The 21,369-nt window shown below is 44.5% G+C and overlaps 1 protein-coding gene across 1 annotated transcript in view; it reads left to right on the top strand.

Annotated features, from left to right (window-relative positions):
- Positions 1-21,369, top strand: part of CTNNA1 (catenin alpha 1) — a 112,469-nt gene that overhangs the window by 27,894 nt on the left and 63,206 nt on the right. The window lies entirely within an intron of this gene.

Here is a 21,369-nt window from a genome sequence, read left to right as displayed (position 1 = left end):
GATTTAGCTTCTGAGCCGTGGTGGCAGGAGGCTGTTTCTGTGGGTATTGAGATGGGCTTTCATTACCAATGTCCACTGAGCATCATCGACCACTTGATGGCCCAACCCCTTGGTTTATAAGCCACATTCCTTAAAATGCCATCTGTTCATCTCTTAATTGTGGCATCTGATTCTATAGCTTTCCCCCCTCCTCTTGCACTTCACCAGGGGGAGCTGTTTTCCTTTATAGATTTTGCTCACTTCTCACAATTCCAACAGAAAATAGTTTTCCTTTTTAAACTTGCATTGCAGATCCCTCCTGGATTGAAATAGCAAACATGGATGTTTATTTGCATTTGGAAGAAGGGGAAGGCCTAAAAGAATTCATTACTGTTTCTGACTAGTGCTGTAAAAGCAGAGTAGTCCAAGGTCTTAGTTCTGGGATCAACTGCCCAGAATGCAGTAAGTTGACCACATCAGTTGTAGCTAAGTTTGTAATATAACTCACAGATGGCCAGATCTAGATCTCTGTGTGATCTGTGGCAGTCAGGCATTCTTGGTGTGTATTTTATTAATTAAATGAAAAAGTGTCAAAGCATATTTGAGTTTAGTTGGACATCAATTCCAGACTTAGGTAGGCCAAGAGGACAGAGTAAAGCATCTAATTGAGTAATGTCAATATTAACAGTGCACCAATGAAGAAGTTAATAGGAAATACAAGAAAATACAATGGAGACAGTTTTTTGTGTCTAACTCTATGATCTTGTGTGGGGGTACATGTTGACTGGTTGCAGTTTGCCCCAAATAGAAAGTATCAAGCAGTGTATTTTTAGATACTACTACCAATTTATCCCACTTTGCCTTTGCACTGGCAGCTGGTGCAATTCCTCTCCCAGTGCAGAGCAGGTACACTCACCGTCTCTGCTTTTCTGTACTGTGCTACTCAGCTCTGCCTCTAAGTTAACATAACTGCAATGAATATACATGGATATCTGAGGTACTGAAAGCAAATGCATAAAAAAAGAACAGTGGGCTGACAGCTGAAATATTTCTGTGTTTCTGAGAAGCTGGTATGTAGAACAGAGAGGTAAGAAAATGTGTCCACTGACACAAATCCACAAACTTCAAGTCATGACAGGTACATTGTCTCTACTGTAGCTCTCTGGGGGTGTTATTAGGGCAGGACTTGGGCAGCTTGCCTCGATGTCAGCTGTGTCACACATGGTAAACCCAGGAGAATGGTGGGTTGGGGCTGGGCTTTGAAGTTGGTTTTTGGGGTTTAGTAGGGTAAGGAAGCGCAGGCCGTGCTCTCAAAACGTAACCAGCAGTTCCCAGTCTGCTCTCAGTGTGCCTTGAGCTTGCAGAAGACATCAGTTACCTGATTGACACGTAAGACTGGAAATAAAAACTTCCTTAAGCTTTTGCCAGTCTGTTTTTATTGCCTGATGTGAGAGCCCTGCGGGGTGGGGACGGGTGGGCTCCTCTCCACGAGCCATCCGGAGCAGCGGTCGGAGGTGTCCTGCCCTGCCTCATGTGCACAGGGACATGCAGAGAGCTCTCACGCTGTCTGTTCTGCACCCCATGAATTTCTAATGCATACAGCAACCCTTTTCATACACACACCAGTAACTGGGCCATGTACAGCATAAATGTTGTCAGGAGTTGTAGTTTGGCTAGTAGAGAATGCGAACCTGGAGCCCTGTAGTGTACCACATGCTCTTGTACAATAAAATCCCTTGTTACTACATTTGGAAACGATAAATCACGTTACATAAAGTAGCTTGACAGGTCCCATTTCAATGGGAATCTTAATGCTTTCATATTAACATTCTGACTGTGTCCTTGACTGTCTGGATTGCATTAGAGGTGCTTGGCAGCAAATGGAGAAAAGCCATTGGGAGCTGGTTTCAGAGCAGGCATTCCAGGCACACATCATTTCAGGATGGTTTGGGGGTTTTTTTCCCCTCCCAGTTTCCATCTTCTCTTTGACCTCAAGTGGTTGAGTACCACAGCTGGATCTGTTTGGGAGTGTGGGTTGTACTTCTTTTAGTGTTAGATTTTAATTGAACTTACACTGGTATGGCACAACTTTGAAGGTGGTTGAAGCCCAGGCTGCCTCAGGAACTCTTGCAGGCCAGCATGGTTTGGATCTCGGGGTGTCTGAAGGGAGGTCTCAGCACTTCTGGTTTTAGGCTTGGTGAACTCATAGCTTGCTAAATGCTTGTTTTGCACCCTTGTGTCTGTGTTCAGTGCTCTTACGGAAATGTACTGCTCCAAACAAGTGCTGTTTCCTCGATCTTAATTGCACTGTTTTGTTTTTCTTCCCTGAGCTTCTTTGAGCATCTCTGATGCTTGAAAGTGATTGGGCAGCAAAGTGCCTGGCTTATCTATTCAATATCTGCTGGGAGAAATCATTTGTCTTCAGAACTACCAGCAAAGGTTATTTCTACTCCTGACGCACTTGCAATTTACGGAATGGAGATGTGTTTTCATTATAAACTTGCCTATTAATAATGTTGATCCACAGCTTTCTGTGCCCATCAAGGATCCAAGCTTGGAAAGGAACACATGTGAATTTTCACATGACGGTAAAGATCATTTATAGCAAGTATCTATATACTGAAAGGGCTCTTGCACAGCCCTTCTAATGAAAGCATCTGTTTCTGTGGAAATAGATGTGAATTAAAATGGCACAGTGATCTGTGTTGATGATAAAGATGCTGATAAAAATTCTGCCTTGAGATAATCTACACTTTCCTTTTTAATATTGTTTGTCAGTTTAAGATGCCTGAATGCTGATGTGATGGACGTGGTTTGAAAGCCTGGATGGGTTTTCCTGTCATGGACTTTGCTGCTCAGTAGAGAGCCGTGCTGTTATGCTGGGCTCTAATTTCCATAGACATTATCAGTTTGACAAAGCTGCTGCTTTTAAAAACAGAACACTTCTGAAGTGATAGAGGTTTTAAGTTTAATGCTTACAGGCTGCCACAGAGTAAATAATTCAGCATCCTTGAAGTGAAGCCTGATGAAGATGATGAGAATTTCTCACTGCGTCAGTCGGGCATTTTTGGGCCACAGAAAAGAGCTTCCAGGTTGTTCACCCAGCACCTTCCTGCTCTGGGACTTAGTGTGGGGTGTGTTTTCAGGAGGCATTCTGGCAACTTTTACTTCTTTGAGAGCAATACAGCGGCCTATGGAAATAGATTTGAGAGCCTTGTGAGCTCTGGATTTTAAAGCTCTTCGGAGCTCCCTGTCATTCCGGTGGTTACCCTGCATGTGCGTGGGAGATCGCTGGTTTAGAGATGCCAAACAAGGGATACTTGGCCCTGGATGGGGGGAGGGCAGCACATGTGGGCTCCAGTTGTTTGCCATGGGTGGGGGTACGTGTCAGACTCTGCTGAGGCTGCCAGGACATTGATGTCAGTGGCACAGCTTGGAAGTCCTGGACACTGTTTCAGGCCCAAAACAGTTTTTGTGTCTGCAGTGAGAATGCACTGTTTAAAGAAGCTTATGGCTGGCTTAGTGCCTCCTGAAAGAAACCTAGAAAAGCCCACCATTCACCTCAGGTCTGGTTCTAGCATGAGCTTAGCAGTCTATTGAAATCTTAAATTATTGCTGCTCTCCATCCACTCACTGCCTTCAGCCTTTGCTGCTCGCTTGGTGCAGAACTGCTAGAGAGAACTCTGTTGAGCTGAATAGATTTGACAGTAGTTGGGACTTAGTCTGAGCTGCCTTGTACAGCAGAACTCACCCTTGCAGCCTTTCTATGCTTTGCAGCACTTTTGTTGTAGACTCTTAATATATGTAAAAGGAGGAAGGTTGCTGCTCTCACTTACAGTGCTCACTGCAGCCATGTGTGCAGGAGAACTGAACTCTAATGCTGTCTCTACATGTGGGAATTGAATCCTGTGAATACCTGTAGTGGCAGTGAAGGTTTCCAACCTACTTGATCCCTCCTTTCCTCCCCTACCCCTTTAGTTTTATACTGGTGAAACTTCAGGTTGTTCCTTTCTTGTTAGACATATATCCATCTCTAATGTTAGCACATGTAACACATATCTAATCTTCTCATATTACCTTATGAATCCAGACCTTTCTAATTCTTATGTTGATGAAATAACATTTAAGATGGTGGAAAGAAGACCTGAAATAATGTGTACACACTTGTTTGTGATGTGGTGGTTGGCATCTAGCAGTGTTTTACTCCCGTTGAGCTGTAAATCATTTTGCATAAATATGCTCTAATGCTATGCACTGATTCTGCTTTAACATTTTGTGGGTTATGACTTAATTCGTTTGAACTGTACTGTTTTGTAGGAAAATATTTGAACTTTATCTGCCCATGTAAGATTAAATATATAGTCACCCGTAATGAAACTCCATTTGGTGATACTTGAGTAGTCTCTCAAAGTCAAAATCAAGGAGTAGGGATGGAATGGAGCATGTACATTTGCAGTGTCTGCTGATCTGTGGATAAACAGTCTTTTAGCCTCTAGCAGGATCATGCTCTCAGTGTGCAGAAGTATTACACACACAACTGGGCTTTTAAATTCCTCTTGTCGGAGGAGAGGGATGATGGAATTATTACAAAGCTGGAATACCATGGCTCTTGTATTGTAACAAAATACTTGCATCTCAAGTCCTGAACTTCCCCTTTTCTCTTTTGCCTTGATCTAATAAAAACTCTGGATGTAGTTCCTGTCCATCTGCAAGATGGAATTCAGCAGATAATGAAGGGAGAGAATGAGGACAGTTCTGTCCCTATGAGTGTCTGGTACCACTTCATCTTTTTTACAGACCGTACCACAGGTGTTAGAGGTCTTGATGGAAACCTGGATATTCTGTTCTGGATGTGGATTTATTGTCTAGACTGTGCTCTTGCTTAACTTGGTTTATCCTGTGTAAAAAAGCTGATGTTCTGTAACGCTCATAGTGTGTCCTGGAGCTTTAGACCTTCTTTGTCCCAGAAAGTCAACAGGATCAATATAGAATAATTAGCATTTGTGGCTTATCCAAGTAGTGGCAGCCCTCTGGAATTTAAATAGAGGCAGAAGAGTGACTTAATCTTTCTCATGTCTGAGGAAAGGATGAGAGTTAAGCTGTATCTTGGAAAGCTGTTGAAATAGAGGAGAGAACTTTGGCACTGGGGCATGTTCCTTTAACAGGAGGGACAGGAGGTAGAGGACAAACAGCAGAGCCAGCTTGTGTATGCCAGAGTTAAAAACCTTCTGCTCCAGCTCTATGAAAACATTGACTTTATGACTTCGGAGACTGTATACTCAAAAATTATTCTTGCTGAACAGGCATTCTAGAAAAGTGGTTTCTTTACAATCACAACAGCAAACCACAGACTGTCAGGCCAGGAGCTGCCTGGCAAAGCTGGGCTAAAAGGTGCATTTTTCTCAGTGCCAACTAAAAAAGTTTTCCCTCAGCATCAGGCCACAAGGGAAAAACCAAGGCATGTGCAAAATTGGCAGAAGGCAGTGAAGAAGAAAAGTCAGATGGTTCTGAGCTTGCTTTCACAAAATATCTGTGCCTTTCACAAGTGGAGGGTGTGGTTTTTTTTAATCATCTGTGTGTCAGGTTGAACACAAATGTTGTGCCATGTGCAGCTGCTCGTGGATTTTTGGCTTTCATGTTAACCTCTGACTCTCAGGAAACAAGGTTTTTGCCTTTCTTTGGGTGCTCTGCTGCTGCCATATGTGGCCAGAAAAAGCACATTTCTTTTCAGCTCAGAATCCCTTCAGTGTGCCTGAGGTGCTGTCAGCTGTGCTTTACTGAATATGATAACTTGAATTGATGTTATCAGTTACTGTATGAAACCTGCAGGAAGATCTGGGGAAATGAAGCCTGGTAGCTCTTTGGGGGGGGGGGAAGGCTCTGAAAACAGAAGGTTCTAGGTTTAGAAGTGGTTCAGCTTTGTAGGTGTGATATCTTGAGAGTGAAGTATGTGTGGGGCAAAGGAAACATGGATGATGAGGGAATGTGCAGTGGAGTAACTGGAGAGAGATGAGCAGCAGTTCCTGGGGGTGCAGGACAGGTCAGTCTGGGTGTTTGCAGACCCTCAGATCAGCTCAACAAGGCTCAGGTGCCCTTGGGTGGGGGTTTCTGGCCACCCAGCCCTTTCTGCTTCAGGTCTCCTCCAGAGTGTCCTTCTAGCTTGCTTTTCTGCTGCTGGTTTTAGGGAATTTATTTTGACCTTGTATTTAAAAGATGGATCGCTTTAAAGAAAAAAGACACTTTTTGTTGCCTTTGATTGAATTTCGGACTAAGGTTCTCACTGCAAGTGAGGCAGGCACCCTTTCCCTCCCATTTTTGGATTTTTTTTAATACAGTGACAGATGAAGATTTGTCTGTGAGACATAGGGACAGTTTGGGGGTGTGGGGACACTGACTATCCTAAACTATTCAAGACTTCAAATAATTCTGATACTGTTAAATTTCTTTTCATGTTGTCTTTATATGAATGTAGTTGCATAATATCTCTCAAAATTAAAATACACACAGAAATATTAAGGAATACTGTAGATCCTGAAGTATCATCCAGCAGTTTCTTCAAGACACCCATCTCATTATGTGCTTGAGACTTTGCTCTATTTTGAAGTTTCTTTTCTGATATTAACTTATGACTTGCAACACTGGCATATGATGCTTTAAAAAAAACTGTTTCCTGAGTAGGAAACCCTGGGACTTGTTTGTAGCACATAGAGTTTGTCCTGTGTCTTGTGTTGCAAGGTTTGGATGGAGGCTTCCCAGCAGCTGAATTGCAGCTGTGAATGTTCCTAAGTCAGATACCTCCATTTCCATGCTGTCCCCATGTTTTTTAACCCAATACTCTGCACTGCTTTTAAGTATGCATTAATTTTGTTCAAAACCTCTTGACTAAACCCCAGAATTAATGCAATTAATTCTGCTTGTGTAGAGGTTGAGCAACTGGCCATGTGGTATTGCCCAGGTGGCTTCTGCATCTGTGGCTTCAACTTCATTTCTCTCTTTCCAAAGGGTTTGTGTATCCCCCCACCTCACCACTCAGCTCCTTGGATTGTGAAGGGAGAAGTGGGTAATGTGGGGCTGGCTTGCTCTCCCCTGCTGTGCCTTTGAAGCTCTCCTTTGAGGACTGTCTTTATTGAGTCATTTTGGTGGAAGAAGGTGACTCAAGAGCTCTGATGTCAAGCACAAAATAAGACTGCAGCCATATCACTTGATACTGTTCCCCTTAAATGCCAAATTGTGAATTTCCTTAGAGGCAGAATGAGTTTTTGGGCATCTCTCCAGGAGTCAAAGAATCCCAATTCTAGAGGTCACTGGACTGAAAAAAGCCAAGAAAACAAGAAGTTAATGCAGAAATAACTGAGGAGAAAGAAGCTAAAAGCCCTTCTGCCTCATACCTGAGCAGTTGACTCCTTTGGAGCTGATGGCCTGCATGATGGGCACGTTGGCTCCTGTGGGACCTCTTAGCTGAGGAAGGCAAGGTCTTCACAAATAAATACAGCAGGTGATGTTCTGGGGTTGTGAGGGTGGGCTCTCTGGTAGCTGCAGGTGAGGTGGCTGCCCAGGCTCACCTGGGTGTTGTGGGCTCCTGCTGATCTCCCACTGTTGTCACACAGCTTTCCTCACCCTGACAGGCTGCTCCTGGATATGCAGATACCCAGGGACTCAGCTGTGGGAGCAGTAAGTGGGGAGATCCTGTGAGGAACATGTGTGTAGTGAACAAGGTGATAATTAAGCAAATCTTCATGTCCTGGTACTCCTCATGTACTCGTGTGAAGGCTTATTCACAGAGACAGTAAAACTGGCTGTTTGGTGACAGGTGCTGAATTCTCCAAACTGCCTCTAAATTTTTATCCCCAGCCAGTTCTTGTAGTGCTGAGGAAACGTGTCCCCTCACTCCCTCCCAAATTATGGGTACCCTCAGCTGGACTTTAGGAAGTGTTTTTTTAGAGAGCACAACTACATCAAGTACACAGGGCACTTGTATCCCCTGGGAGTATTCCTGGTGTTATTTCCAGTGAATTAATTACTCTGTGTGTTTTGTAAACTTGCTCTATGGCTTTGGTTTTATTACCCACTTGTGGAGCAGTGCCTGTGTAAAGGGAAGGGTGCTTTCAGTGCTAGACTGCAGTGAAGTGTATATTCAGTTACAGCTTATTTCTGAGTTTAACCAGCTGGGTTTTTCAGATTACTCTCAGTTTAAGTACCTTCAATTTCCCTGTTTTTCCGTGCCAGATTTTGCAGTTCTGTAGATTACTTCTATTTGTTTTGGGTAGCTGTTACTTTATTATCTATCTAATGCTAATTTAAATCATCTATCTAATGATTTCTTAACAATTAGAGACTAATACAATAAAAATCTTAAATGCCTCTGCATCCCATAGTGCTCTGCTTTGCTTTCCTTCCCTTCCTTTTCCTGAACAATTAGGTGATGCCACCTTCCCATTCCACCTCAGATGTGCTGACTGTTCCTAAATGGTTTATTTCCTTTGACATTCGTTTTCTTTTGAAGAAGGGCAACCACTTTGTATGTGTCAGGCTTGTGCTGGAATTTTAAATACTTTAATGCATTCTTATTATCTGCAAGGGTGGCTGCCTAATTAGTTAGCTTAGTAAATAATGGCTTGGTGATGCCTCTGTAAGAAATGAAGTTACACATGCCATGTTCTCAGTGCTTTTTAATCTCACACAGTGCCCCGGTGAGTCACTTGCTTTGGGTAAGTGGAGATGATGAGAATGAGGTTGTTGGCTTCCTTTAGTGCACTCAGAACCATCCCCCTCCTGGGCAGCCAGGCTTCCAAGCTGTTTTGTCTTCTCAGGACCTTCACTTGCCTCCACAGATGCTCCACCTGCAGAGCTGCTCCAGCCCTGGGGAACAGCACAGGGAGGACATGGAGCTGCTGGAGAGAGTCCAGAGGAGGCCCCAAGATGGTCAGAGGGATGGAGCAGCTCTGCTGTGGGGAAAGGCTGGGAGAGTTGGGATTGTTCAGCCTGGAGAAGAGAAGCTTTGGGGTGACCTGATTGTGGCCTTCCAGTGCCTGAAGGAGCCTGCAAGAAAGATGAAGAGAGACAATTTATAAGGGCCTGGAGTGACAGGACAAGGGGGAATGGCTTCAAATTGAAAGAGAGTAGGTTTAGATTAGATATTAGGAAGAAATTCTTTACTATAAGGGTGGTGAGGCCCTGGCACAGGTTGCCCAGAGAAGCTGTGGYTGCCCCTGGATCCCTGGAAGTGTCCAAGGCCAGGTTGGACGGGGCTTGGAGCAACCTGGGCTAGTGGAAGGTGTCCCTGCCCATGGCAGGGGATGGAACAAGATGATCTTCAAGGTTCCCTTCCAATTCAAACCATTCTATAATTCTATGATTCTGTGATTCTAAAGCAGAGTTAGCACTTCTTTTCCAATTTCACCACTAGATCATTAAGATTACATTAACATCTTTCAGTGGTGAAGAGCTTAATTAAATGAAAATATTTTCTTAAATGTTAAGTTCTATGCAAACGTGAAAATCAATTAATGAATTTCATTGGTGTCTTTAGGAAGATGTTTTGCATAACAGTTGCATAACGTAATTGGTCCCATGAAAGTCTTGATTTTTTAAATATTATTTTGAACAAATTATTAACAAAATTGTGCGTCTTTTTAACTTTCATATAATTTACAATGATTCCACTGTTGTAATTGGTCCTGTGCAGAAACTGATGAAGTAATTTGTCAGGTTTTATGTATTTTAAGCATATATTTTAGACATTCAGTTAAGATTTAGNAGTGGAAGGTGTCCCTGCCCATGGCAGGGGGTGGGACTTGGATGATCTTTAAGGTCCCTTCCAACCCAGGCCATTTTATGATGGAGAGGAGGTACTGCTGTTCTTGGTGCTGGTGAGGCTTGAGGTTCTTAGTCAGTTTTTGATGCTGTTTCTGGTTTTTAATGCCTATTGCTTCCCATCAAGGGCAACTTGATACCTGGTTTCTTTGTTGCTGTATTGCAGGTCAAGGCTGCTGAATCCCCTCCTAAAGGAAGTACTTAAAAATCTGTTGCAAATTAAAGCTATTTATATTTCTAATAATGAATAAAGGATACATTAATTCAAACTTTTAATGTCTTGTGACTGTATTGGTAGGATTGGTTTATTATCTGTTTCTCCAAGCTGTCTTGCCAGGAGTTAGGTGGCTTTATTCCCAGATTTATAATGCATTCTCTTCCTCTTGGAAAGGGCATATGCTGTCTTGGCTCACTGGTTTTAATTTGAGTTTTGCAGGGGTCTGTGTTGTTCCAATTTCAGTTGTTCTATTTCTAAAGTCTTTCACACACGTGTAAAATATGATAAACTACAATATCTCAAGGCTTTTACAATTACTACAGGTGTAAACTTCAGCCTGCTTTTCATGTTTCTAGGTACATCTATTAGTTCATGTAATTTACAGAGGAAAAACACGAGATATTTGTTAGAAAAGGTTACTAATTAACATCAACCCCAAAACCCAGGCCTGTAAAGGTGTCTCCAGTAGTGAATTATCCACCAGCCCCAGCAGCTCTCTGGTGGCTCCTGCAGAAGTGGTTTGTCCCTCTGATTTGGTATTCTGGGACATTCCCCCATCCATCCTGCTGCTCCCATCTACCCAGCCATGCTGAAAGTGAGATGAATTGACCTGTAGCCAAGCCTAACTAGTCGTCACTCAACAAAATCACTTGGGAGGAAACAGCTGTAAGTGTTGACAAAATATTGGGCTGCCCTTCTCCAGCTCCTGGTTGTCAGTCACAGCCTGGATCAGGCCTCCCCTGCAGAACAGTCACAGGAGCACAGAACAGGCTGGGGTGAAAGGGACCCACAAGGATCATCCAGTCCAACCCCTGGCCCTGCACAGGCCCATCCCCAAGAGTCACCCCCTGTGCCCCAGAGGATCAACCAAACCCTCTTGGAGCTCTGGCAGCCTTGGGGCTGTGCCCACTGCCCTGGGGAGCCTGGGCAGTGCCCAACCAGCCTCTGGGGGAAGAACCTTTTCAAATTTGAACCTGGGTGCTGTGTGGAGAAACAGTGTAGGTTTAAAACGTAGCTTTTTAAAATGTAGTCCTGATCCATCCATCTCTAGGGCCTGTGGAGGCTGATGGTGCTGTCCTACTGTTTTCCCACCACAGAGGTTTTGCTCCTTTCTGGGTGGGGTGGGGGCTGTGGTGCAGAGTGACCCTGGAGGGGACACGTGCCCGGCCAGCCCTTGGTGTGGGGAGGCACAGCAGGACAGCCTGGATGGGGCGCTGGACTCTGAGCCCCAACTCCTGCACCTGCCTGCACCTCAGGGGAGGGAGGCAGGAGGAGGACAGATTTGCACACTCCAGGAGGAGCAGGATGCCAGACTCACTGCAAAATAACCTCTTTACATCTGGAGCTGTGTGAAATAGAGCTCAGACACTCTTCTGCCTCCCATCTGTTGCTGAGGCACTTCCATCACAGGGGGAAGTGCTGCTCGAAGCAGGGGACCCAGGCACACTGAGCCAGGGCAAGTCAGAACCCTTCAACCTGAGCTCAACTGGGAAACATGGTCAGGGGAATAAGAAACATAAACTGCTTCTGTTTTGCACAAGGTTTCAGGTACATTAGCTTTGTTAACACTGGGTCCAAGTCTGGCTTGTGGGGTTCCAACTTCACCCCAGCATCACGATTTAATGGAAACTGGGGAATGTCAGTTCCATGAAAACTTGGGTTTAGCATATGATGTATTATTGCCAATTTGGGTTTTCTTTTGAGCTCTTAAGGAAAAGATCTATGTTGTTGCAGGATGACTTTCTTGGCACCCTGGCACTTTCCTCCCATTACTTATCTGTATGAATAGATATTTTTACTTCAGTCATGGATGTGTGTTGCAGAGGTATAGAGTCTTTGTGCTGTATATCATAAAACCTATGCTATTGCCTTCTTTTAGATATAAGAATAAACCTTAAGAGAACAGTGGTAGCTCTGTTACCTGGTAGTGATACACAAAAGTAGTACAAAATGTTTGAGAATCTGTTGTTTTTCAGACCCAACAACCATCTCTCTTCATCCCTTCCCTCGCCTCCCCCACATCACAGGTGCAAATAATAGTAAAAAAATTACTGTCTGCTGTTACAATAACACTTTTTCCCCTCAAGAAATAATATATTGATAGCACTAGACAGTAATTTTAAAGGTTTGATTTCGCCATCGTTGAAAAGAGGACTTACAGAATCATAGAATAGCTGAGTTGGAAGGGACCCACAAGGATCATCCAGTCCAACCCCTGGCCCTGCACAGGCCCATCCCCAAGAGTCACCCCCTGTGTCCCAGAGGATCAGCCAAACCCTCCTGGAGCTCACTCCCTGCCCCTCCTCTGCCCCTGCCCAGGCAGTTGAACTGCACTGAGGTCTCCCCTCAGTCTCCTCTGCCCCTCCAAGCTGAACACACAAGTGCCCCTTCAGTGTCCTTCCAACACGCCTTCAAATCAAACCCTTCCCCAATCTCACATGTCCCTCCTTTCGGACGACTCTCCAATGGCTCCAATCCCTTCCTTCCATCTGCTGCCCCCCAAACTGCCCCAGTGTTGAGGTGAGCCACACCACAGGGCAGAAGCGAGAGCGGACAATCCCCTTCCCTGGATGCCCCAGGACAGGGTTGGCCCTCCTGGCTGCCAGGGCACTGCTGACTCAGGGACAACTGGCACCCACCAGGACCCCCAGGGCCCTTTCCCAGCACTGCTTTCCAGCCTCTCATTCCCCAGTCTGTCCGTCCATCCAGGGTTGCCCCATCCCAGGGGCAGAATCCAGCACTTCCCCTTGTTGAACTTCCATGGTTGGTGATTCCCAGCCCTCTGATTTGTCCAGATCTCTCTGCAGGACCTTTCTGCCCTTGAGGGAGTCACTGGCTCCTTGTGGTTCAGTGTGACTGGCACACTTGCTCAGTGTCCCTTCCCACATCCACGTGCTTACTGAAGCTGTCGGAGAGCTCTGGGCTGTGGATGGAGCCCTGTGGAGCCCCACTAGTGCTGGTGCCAGCCTGATGTCAGCCCAGTCACTGTCACCCTGTGGGCCCGACCCATGAGCCGGTTGCTCACCCATGGTGTGACCCGGTTATCCAGCTGTGGGCTGGGCAGTTGGTCCGGAAGGATCCTGGGACAGACGGTATCAAAAGCTTTGCTGACGTTGGGAACCCCTCGAACGGCTCAATCCAGCCCTCACCCCTGCACTTACCTGTGTCCCTGCTGCTGCCCCTGCCTCAGGGACTGACAGGGACCTGCCCAGTTACTGCTCCCTGCAAAGATCCTGGAATTAAATCTCTCCTCACCCCTCCAGCAGGAGCACAAGGTGGGGAGGGGGTTATATGTCCAGGTTGGTAACTGGGTTCCTGCATGGGCAGGGGGTGAATTCTGTCACTTCATAACTGAGATTCATGGAATCCCAGACTGGTTTGAGTTGGAAGGGACTGTAAAGCTCATCTCGTTCCACCCCCTGCCATGGGCAGGGACATCTTCTGCTAGACCAGGTTGCTCCAAACCCTGTCCAACCTGGCCTTGGACACTTCCAGGGATCCAGGGGCAGCCACGTTTGGTTGTTCTTAAGATGGGAATTCTTACAAACCAGTCCCAGTGTTTCCAGCTGCTCCCAGCATTGCCCTCAACTGGGATTTCTAGAGCAAGTTACAGGGATTAGGAATTGGTTTTAGCCTGGAACAGTCCTGAAGCTTTTGGTCAGCTGCCACTAAGGTTAAAAGATGCTATGAAATTTGGGGGAAGACTATCTTGTCTGAATTTTCTTTTACATTAGGGAACAGACTGCAAGACTGAAGTTGCAAATTATAGCTCTTATAGGAGGAAATAAGATTTTTGGAGCATTTTTTATATTAGTGAAGCAACTGGAAATATGTTACTAACTTGAAATATTTAGTTCAAAGGCTCTGGAATGTTTTTGATAACAGTGGTAAAGCAGGCCTTTCCTGATTATAACTGAATTGCACACAAAAAAGGAAATAACCAAACCACTTTTCAAAGTTGGAATTAGGCTGTATACTGGCTTTGGTAGAAGCTGTTTTAATAATCACAGAAAAAGTCCTATTTTCTACTCAGAAAGGATGTGGGTTTGGTTTTTTTCCTGGCTGAGCTCACTGAAACCTGTTCATGTTCTTTATCATATTTTTCACCTTGTGTCTATGAACAGTCTGCATCAAGTGTGTGGACTTGTCATTTAGTCCTAGTCCTGTCAGTAGTTAAAAACGTTTCTCTTGCATAAGTAAATGTAGCAAACAGCACAGAGTAATTTAAAAAAGAATGAAACTTTAGACTTTTTTCTCCCTTCAACTTCACCATCAGTAGGGGTTTTTTTGAGATTTGTGTCTCATTTTTAAATACTGATTTCAGTTAGCTCCCCGGGATCACTGATTGCATACATTTCATATTTTACACAGTAAATCCACCTGAAACATCTCTATTTTATATGTATATATTTTAATTAATCACATATGTGTGCACAATGAATGTTTTAGAGGGATGGGGTGGTTGGGTTGCTTTGTTATTTGCATAACCTCATAATTTTGGAGTGGTTTCCTTGTATTTTCATGGCTCCCAGAGGGTGTCTGATGGCCAGGCAGGGCTGAGTTTTGTTCCTGGCTGTTCCAGCCCAGGGTGGAGTTGGAGGAGTTGCAGTGAACAATGTGCTGCAGTGGAACTGGGTCTGCATTAACAATTGAAACTGGTTTTTAAAGCTGATGATCACTTAATTTGCCTGATGAAGACTACTGATTTTGAATAAATGGACAGTAAAAGTAGATGTCAGAAAGTTCCTCTCTTGATGGTGCAGCTTTACTGTGACATATTCAAGTGACAGAGAGCCCAGTGAGAAGAAGCAAGCAGTCTGCAGAGTGGTAGCATCAGCTCACTTGAATGTGGTATAAACCTTTCTCATGTGTCTCTGGACACTGTCCCTGGTGTGCTTTGTCAAGTGAATTGTTGTCCACAGACAGCTGTGGGCACGAGGGGGCAATATCCCTGGGATTTATCTGTGGGATGCACTGCAGGCTGTGTCTGCCTCCGCAGCGCTTCATTTGGGTGTGATGTTGGACAGCTCTCAGTCACAGGAGGGGCCTGGAGAGGCTTCAGCTGCCTCAGAGGAGGATGCTGAGCACTCCACATCCCACATCTCCCATGTAAACATCTCCCTGCTCTTGGCACAGGACCCTCGCTGCGTGTCAGGTGCTGGCTGCTGTCCTGGTCTCTGCTGGGGAGAGACACCTCTGCAGCATGAGGGCAAGAGCTTTGAGTTCATTCCATAAACACCTCTTGGATTTGGAGCAGTGGTGGGTTTTCTCCAAGTTTCAGGTTTGTCAAAAAATATTTACATTGCTGGCAAATCCTAACCTTGAAGAGGCACTGCAGCGTGTCCAGCAGTTGCCAGCACTGAAGGTATTTTGGAGTGGTCTGTAAAGACCTGGAATGCCATTGTGATGTTGTGCATTGGGCTCTGTCGGTGTTGGATTAGTTTGACTGTGGGCAGCAGATGTTCCTCATCCAAAGGATGGACATATTTTAGCTGGTCTGGAGAGTTGCTCTCCACTCTCTGGCAGGAAATAATACCTGGCAAGAGCTCATTACATGTGGGACATTGAGCAGTTCAGTAAAGGATGAACAGACACTTCCTGAAAGTTCCCTGTCACTGTAGACTCAGGGATTGTCAGAGGTACCTTATTTCTGTTCTGTTCAGCAGTGTGGCGTCACGTTGGAGATGCAGTACCTGCCAGAGCCTACTGTATTTTTTTTTTGTAGTTCAACCTAATCAGATGTCTAACCTTAGCCTTTTTGGAAGTTTCTGGATGCTAATTGCAGGCAAAAGGCATCTGTCATGTAGTCACAGCTCTGTTATTTCCAGGCTCCACAGCTGCCATGGTGCTAATAGACATTCCAGAGCTGAGCCCGTCATCCATAGAGAAGAATATAAACTAGGGAAGCTTTCTCTGCCTGCCTGCCCCGTGGCTGTGAGATTGTTGAAGGCCTGGGCCCTGAAGATACACACTTGGGACCCAGAGAGCTTCTGGCTGTCCTTAGGAGTTCCCCAGCTTGGCTGCCTGTGCTCTGGTCAGTCTTGCAGCCTCCTGCGGCTCCCCGGGTGCTGAGCGAGGTGTCTGTCCTACCTGGAAGCAGCAACACAGCTATTTCCATCTTCAGGACTATCTGGAAAGCTTGAAGAGGAATTCTTTAACCTTTGAATTATTCAGCTAGAATTTCAAGCAGATGTTGTGTTTATTTGGGGATGGCGCGCTTGAGGGCGAGACACGATCAATAAGTACTTACATGTCTTTACTGAAGCATGTTGTCTTCTCCTGAGGACATCAGAGATGATGCTTTAATATCTTGTGCTCTCCAAATGCGAGGTGTGTGGTTAGACCTGGGGGCTTGCAGAATGGGGGCCTGCTGTGTGGTTTTCCCAACTTAGTGGTTTGTTCCTGGCTCACATCCTTTGATAGGCGTGTGCTGAGGATGTTCCCTGCGTGACTCCCTTCTGGATCAGGTGGGCTGCTTGGGTAGCTAAAATTTGCTTTACTCAAAGCAGAAGTTGTTAACAAGCTTCTGAGAGTGGCTGCAGTGCAGGGGAATGTGTGTTTCCCCCTATTAGCTGCGGTGTGGTGTCTTTAGAGATGGAAACTCCCTTGTAATCTGTGTCCCTGTCCCCTTTCCCATGTTCTCTCTCTTTACAGGCTGTGTCATTATTAGCTTTACTAAGAGCTCTATTAATTTTACAGTTTTTTTTCTCTAAAAGATTTAAAACCTAAAGTGGTGTCAGGGTTGAAGCAATCCATTTGAGGGCAGAAATTGAGAGTCCCAGCTAACAGCACATGGCTTTTGAGGCAGAGGTTCTGGATACGTGATGGATTATTTAGGAGTTAGTAGGAAAGAGAGCAAATGCATCCTAATAGGAATAGTTGCTGTTGAATCCATTTGAGCTGGATTCCACATTAACACTCTTCTCAATATTTTCAGCTCTTTGCAAACACATAAATAAAACTACTTTTTGCAGTAAGCTTTTCTGACTATTTTGTACACTTCTTAAAAGATATTTCAGGTATTTTAGTGTCTGTACAGTTGAGAGGTATCTTGGAAGGACCTTTCTACTTGAAATGCATTTCCTGTATCTAATGCTGTCTCATGTGGTCTTGCAAAACCCGTTCTACCTATTAAATATGCAGTAAAGCTGTTCTGTTTGGTAGAAGATTGTATGTTTAAACAGCAGAAGTCCTCGTTGCTCCTGTATTTTAAGATTAAAAATTCAGCTGCAACACTACCTTTAGATTCAGAGCCGTTAGAATGGATTTTTCAGATTTATTCTCCTGATTACAATACAGAAAATTAATTGCTTTTGACTGTAAAGAATTATGACTCATTCATTATTTAAGAACCTTCTTGATGGATGAACCTTTTCCACTTACTTGAAGACTTCCTATGAAATATGGCTGGGTTTTTAATTGGTATAAAGCATGATGCACCTATATCAAACAGTGGCTGCACTGCCCACCCTTTGGGGTAGGGAATGGTGGAAAAGAAAACCAGCACCTATCTGTGTGTAGTTTGCTTGAGTATTCAACATAAAAGTAGTAGAGTCTGCTGGGAGAAAACAGGTAAGTTACTTCAATGGCATTTAAAATAAATAATTTGGGTTTATAAAAGAAAGATTTATTACTTCCTTTAAATGTCCTGGTAGTAGGGAGTAGCCTTTAATTTTGCTTGTGTGTATATTGGAAGTGTTTGTGTCACACTGGGGAGAAGAGCTTGGATTTAACTCGAGGTGTGTTCCCTACTGGTCACAGCTCAGTTTCTGGCTCCTGGTTCTTATGCTGCCCGTTCAGATGGTCTCAGATGATTTTTGTGCGTATTTAACGCTTTAGTCTTGTCCTTTTAGTAGACTTAGACAGGAGAAAAAGTCAAATTATAGACCTTGTTGATTAAAACCAGCTGAGAAGCTAAAATCAGGATTTAGTTTCCTGTCAGCCCAGAAGGGTTTGCTCGGTGCCCTTTGCAGCCAAAACCATCACAGAAATAAACACCAATTTTGTTAATGAGACAGTTGTCTTCCCCCCCCCCCCAATCATAAAATGTTTTGGGTGAAAGGGACCCTTAAAGGCCTTCTAATCCAACACCCCTGCAATGAGTAGGAACAGCTTCAACTAGATCAGGTCGCCCAAAGCCCCATCCAACCTCACCTCGAATGTTTCCAGGGAAGGGGCAGCCACCACCTCTCTGGGCAACCTGTGCCAGGGCCTCACCACCCTCACAGGGAAAAAATTTCTTCCAAAATAAGACCTGGAGCATGTGGATCTGATGTCAAATATGGTAAATAGAGCTTTAACTCATTACAGTACAGTTTTTTTCCTAATATCTTCACGGTAATTAAATTTTTGATTAGGTAACAATGATTTTGTAAAACTACTTTGAGAACAGATTACAGTAAATATTGTCATCAAGGTTTTAGCCTGGCCACTCAGTGGAGGAGGGAGTCAGAGTTGTCCAGTGCTGCAGTTTTCAGTTCATCTGTACAGTCCTCTCCAGTCAAATTCTTGAGTCTCAATTTTTTTACAGTTGTCTTAACAGAGCCTACATTTATAAAAGTAAGTTACTAGTGATGTTGACATTTCCTTGTTACTATTGGATTTAAAGCTTTTGCATAATATATTCAGAATACTGTTTTTTCTCTTAGGTGTCTTACCTTTGCTTGTGGGAACAACTGGTTTTGCAGTTGAGATGCTTTTTCTCGTAAAATTATTCTCTAAGAGTTTAGGAAAATAGATATATCATGTGCTGCTTTGAAGTATTTAGAAGGATTTAAGAGGCAGTTTGCCAACTGACATTTAAAACCCTTGAGAACTTGTTCCAGCCAAACCTTTTGGAAAAAAAGTAAATGCAGCTAAGGCTTAGTTACTAAAATGATTTTAGCTGGCAGTTCGGTGCATGTAATCATCTTGGAACATCCTGGAACTTGTTCTTTCGTTCAACTCTTGTATGGAGGCTTTTGGGTTGTGTCCGTGAACTTGTCACTTCTCAAAATCAGAAATCCTTCCCATATTACTGAGGCACTCTGGCTCTGAACGTTGTGTTTGCTGTGGTGGCCCATAGACAGAAACTTTCTGTGCAGGGAAGGCACTGTGACACTTCCCAGATGGCTGTGACTCAGAGCTGAAGGGATGTCTTGCTAGTTTGACATCTCTGAACCATACGGACTGTGTGTCCTCGCTAAATTGTTGGCAGGGTGGTCCCGTTGGAAAAGCCACGCTCCTGGCTGGCAGCATGACCAGCAGGTGGTCATGGTGTTCCACCTGGTGACTCAGGGGGACCCCCAGGGTCAGAGCCAGGGCCCGGCAGCTCTGCCAGCTGGTGCTGGGGCTCACGGTGCTGCCTGAGCTGTTCTGCTGCAGGGACTCACAGGGGTTCAGCCTCAAGGGCCACGAGTTTGGCTTGGCTTCGGTTTTCACTCTCCTCTTGCTCGTTCAGGCAGTTTTGCTAGTCAAGAGACATGTTGTTTGGGAAGAACCCGTGCAGCCCAGCTCACTGAGGGGCTGGCTTTGGTGGGGTTCTGGCAAACGGACTGGCCCAAACCCACCTTACCTGCTTGGGATAGTGGGTGTAGGCTGGTCTTTACATATTGTGAAAGGGTGAGCTTTTGACACCTCTGCTTGAAAAGGGAGGAAGAAAGAGGCAAATTCGGTTTTACAGTATACACAATTTTAATAACAAAATGCTTCTGTACACTGCACTTGTTTTACTCCATTACTCACAGCCCCTCCCACCAGAAGTTGGCTCTTGAAACGTAATTTAAACACGACTCATCTAGGACTCTCTGTAATCTCAGGTTGCTAAGCTGGTAGAATAGTTCACTTACTAGTGTTTTCATTAGTAAAAGAAAAATGGGATGGGTTTTGTTTGACTTTTTACAAAGGAGTAGTTGGAGGATGGCAGGCGTAGCTTTCAGTGCTTACACAGAGGTGTACAACCTGCATGGTGTTTTACCCCATCTAAGGCTTTATTATACCCCTCAAAGCTTCTGTTACCTTTCCCTAGAAACCTCTCTAAAGGTATATGAGATGTGAAATGCTGAATTTCCAGCTAACTCTGAAATAATCTTTAAGCATCCTGCTAATGTGGCACCTTAAAAAGCAGAGCCCAGCACTAATTTTAGCATCTGGGACATTTTGCAATGAAAGAAGGTGTGGGGAGGGAGGAGCTGCTACTTTTGACTTTTGTTGTTTCCTTGTCTCTTCCTTTTTGGGGGGGAGAAGAAATACTGTATCTCCCTTTGAACTTGTTAAATTTTTATGGAAAACTTCATAAGAAAGATGAAATTCAGCTTCTGGGTAAATTTCATAGGTCTGAACAGATGGATTTTGATAGCTACACAGATCACAAAATTAAATCAACTTTATTTCCATTAAAGTAGTACAGAAATTACCTTAGACACATTAAAAATAAGTGTGCAGTGCAGATTTCTGGTTTAAAGCCACTGGATGTTTCTGATTTTACATGTTAGCAATAGGCCACTGTCTCCTGAGGGATGTAATGGGACAGAAGCTCAGATGCTCAGATTTGCATGCGGCTGATCGCTGAGAAATCGGATCATTTCTGCTTGGGGGAGAAGCAAACAAAACCAAACATTGATAGAGCAGCATTCATTACATTTCCATCTGATAGGGAATTGGAGCTCAGTGCAGAGGAACACTTCAGCTGGAGACTAAATGCTAACCCATTTTACCCTTCATCGAGTAATTTTTAGCTGTGTGCATTTAAACACTGATCTAATGCAGAGCGACTAACTGAGAGCATTAATTCAGCCCTGTTCCAGGATGATGACTCAAAAACTGAACCTGTGCTGCTGGGTTTGCCTTTCACTGACACAAGGGTGGGGAGCAGGAGAAGCTGACTGGAGATCAGCAAGCCTGGAGGTCTTTGGGTGGGATGAGGACCTTAAGAGCAGTACAAGAAATTCCCTTTCTAAAAGGCCCTGAACACCTGAGGCTGTGCCCGGAGGTGTTGAATGAAGCACCTGTAATGCCATTTAGCATCTGTAGAAACTGAGGCTGTGCAACAGAGATGGTATTTGGAGAGAGCACGTTAACAAGCTCTTGTCATCAGCCAGCGCTTGTATTGAAATACGATTAATTTAAACCAAATCATCGTGGTTCTTGTTCCACAAACAAAATAAATCAGAGACTGCCGAGTAGCACAATTATTACAATCCCCTCCTTGCCTGGAAGAGTCACAAACAATTGCAAGTGGAAGACAGTAACTTTAAAATAAGAAATATTAACAGCCTGTGGCTGTGTCCTTGTGCAGAGCAATGGCTCTGCTGCCATTCCCTGCCCCTCCGCAGGGAATCCAAGTCGACTTCACTGCTAGTGTTTGACATTCTGCGAGTTTT

This window comes from Manacus vitellinus, unplaced genomic scaffold, assembly GCF_001715985.3.
Source record: "Manacus vitellinus isolate BGI_N305 unplaced genomic scaffold, ASM171598v3 scaffold_25_pilon, whole genome shotgun sequence".
Taxonomy (NCBI): domain Eukaryota; kingdom Metazoa; phylum Chordata; class Aves; order Passeriformes; family Pipridae; genus Manacus; species Manacus vitellinus.
Note: the sequence above shows the minus strand (reverse complement) of the source record. Positions and strands in the feature narration are given on the sequence as shown.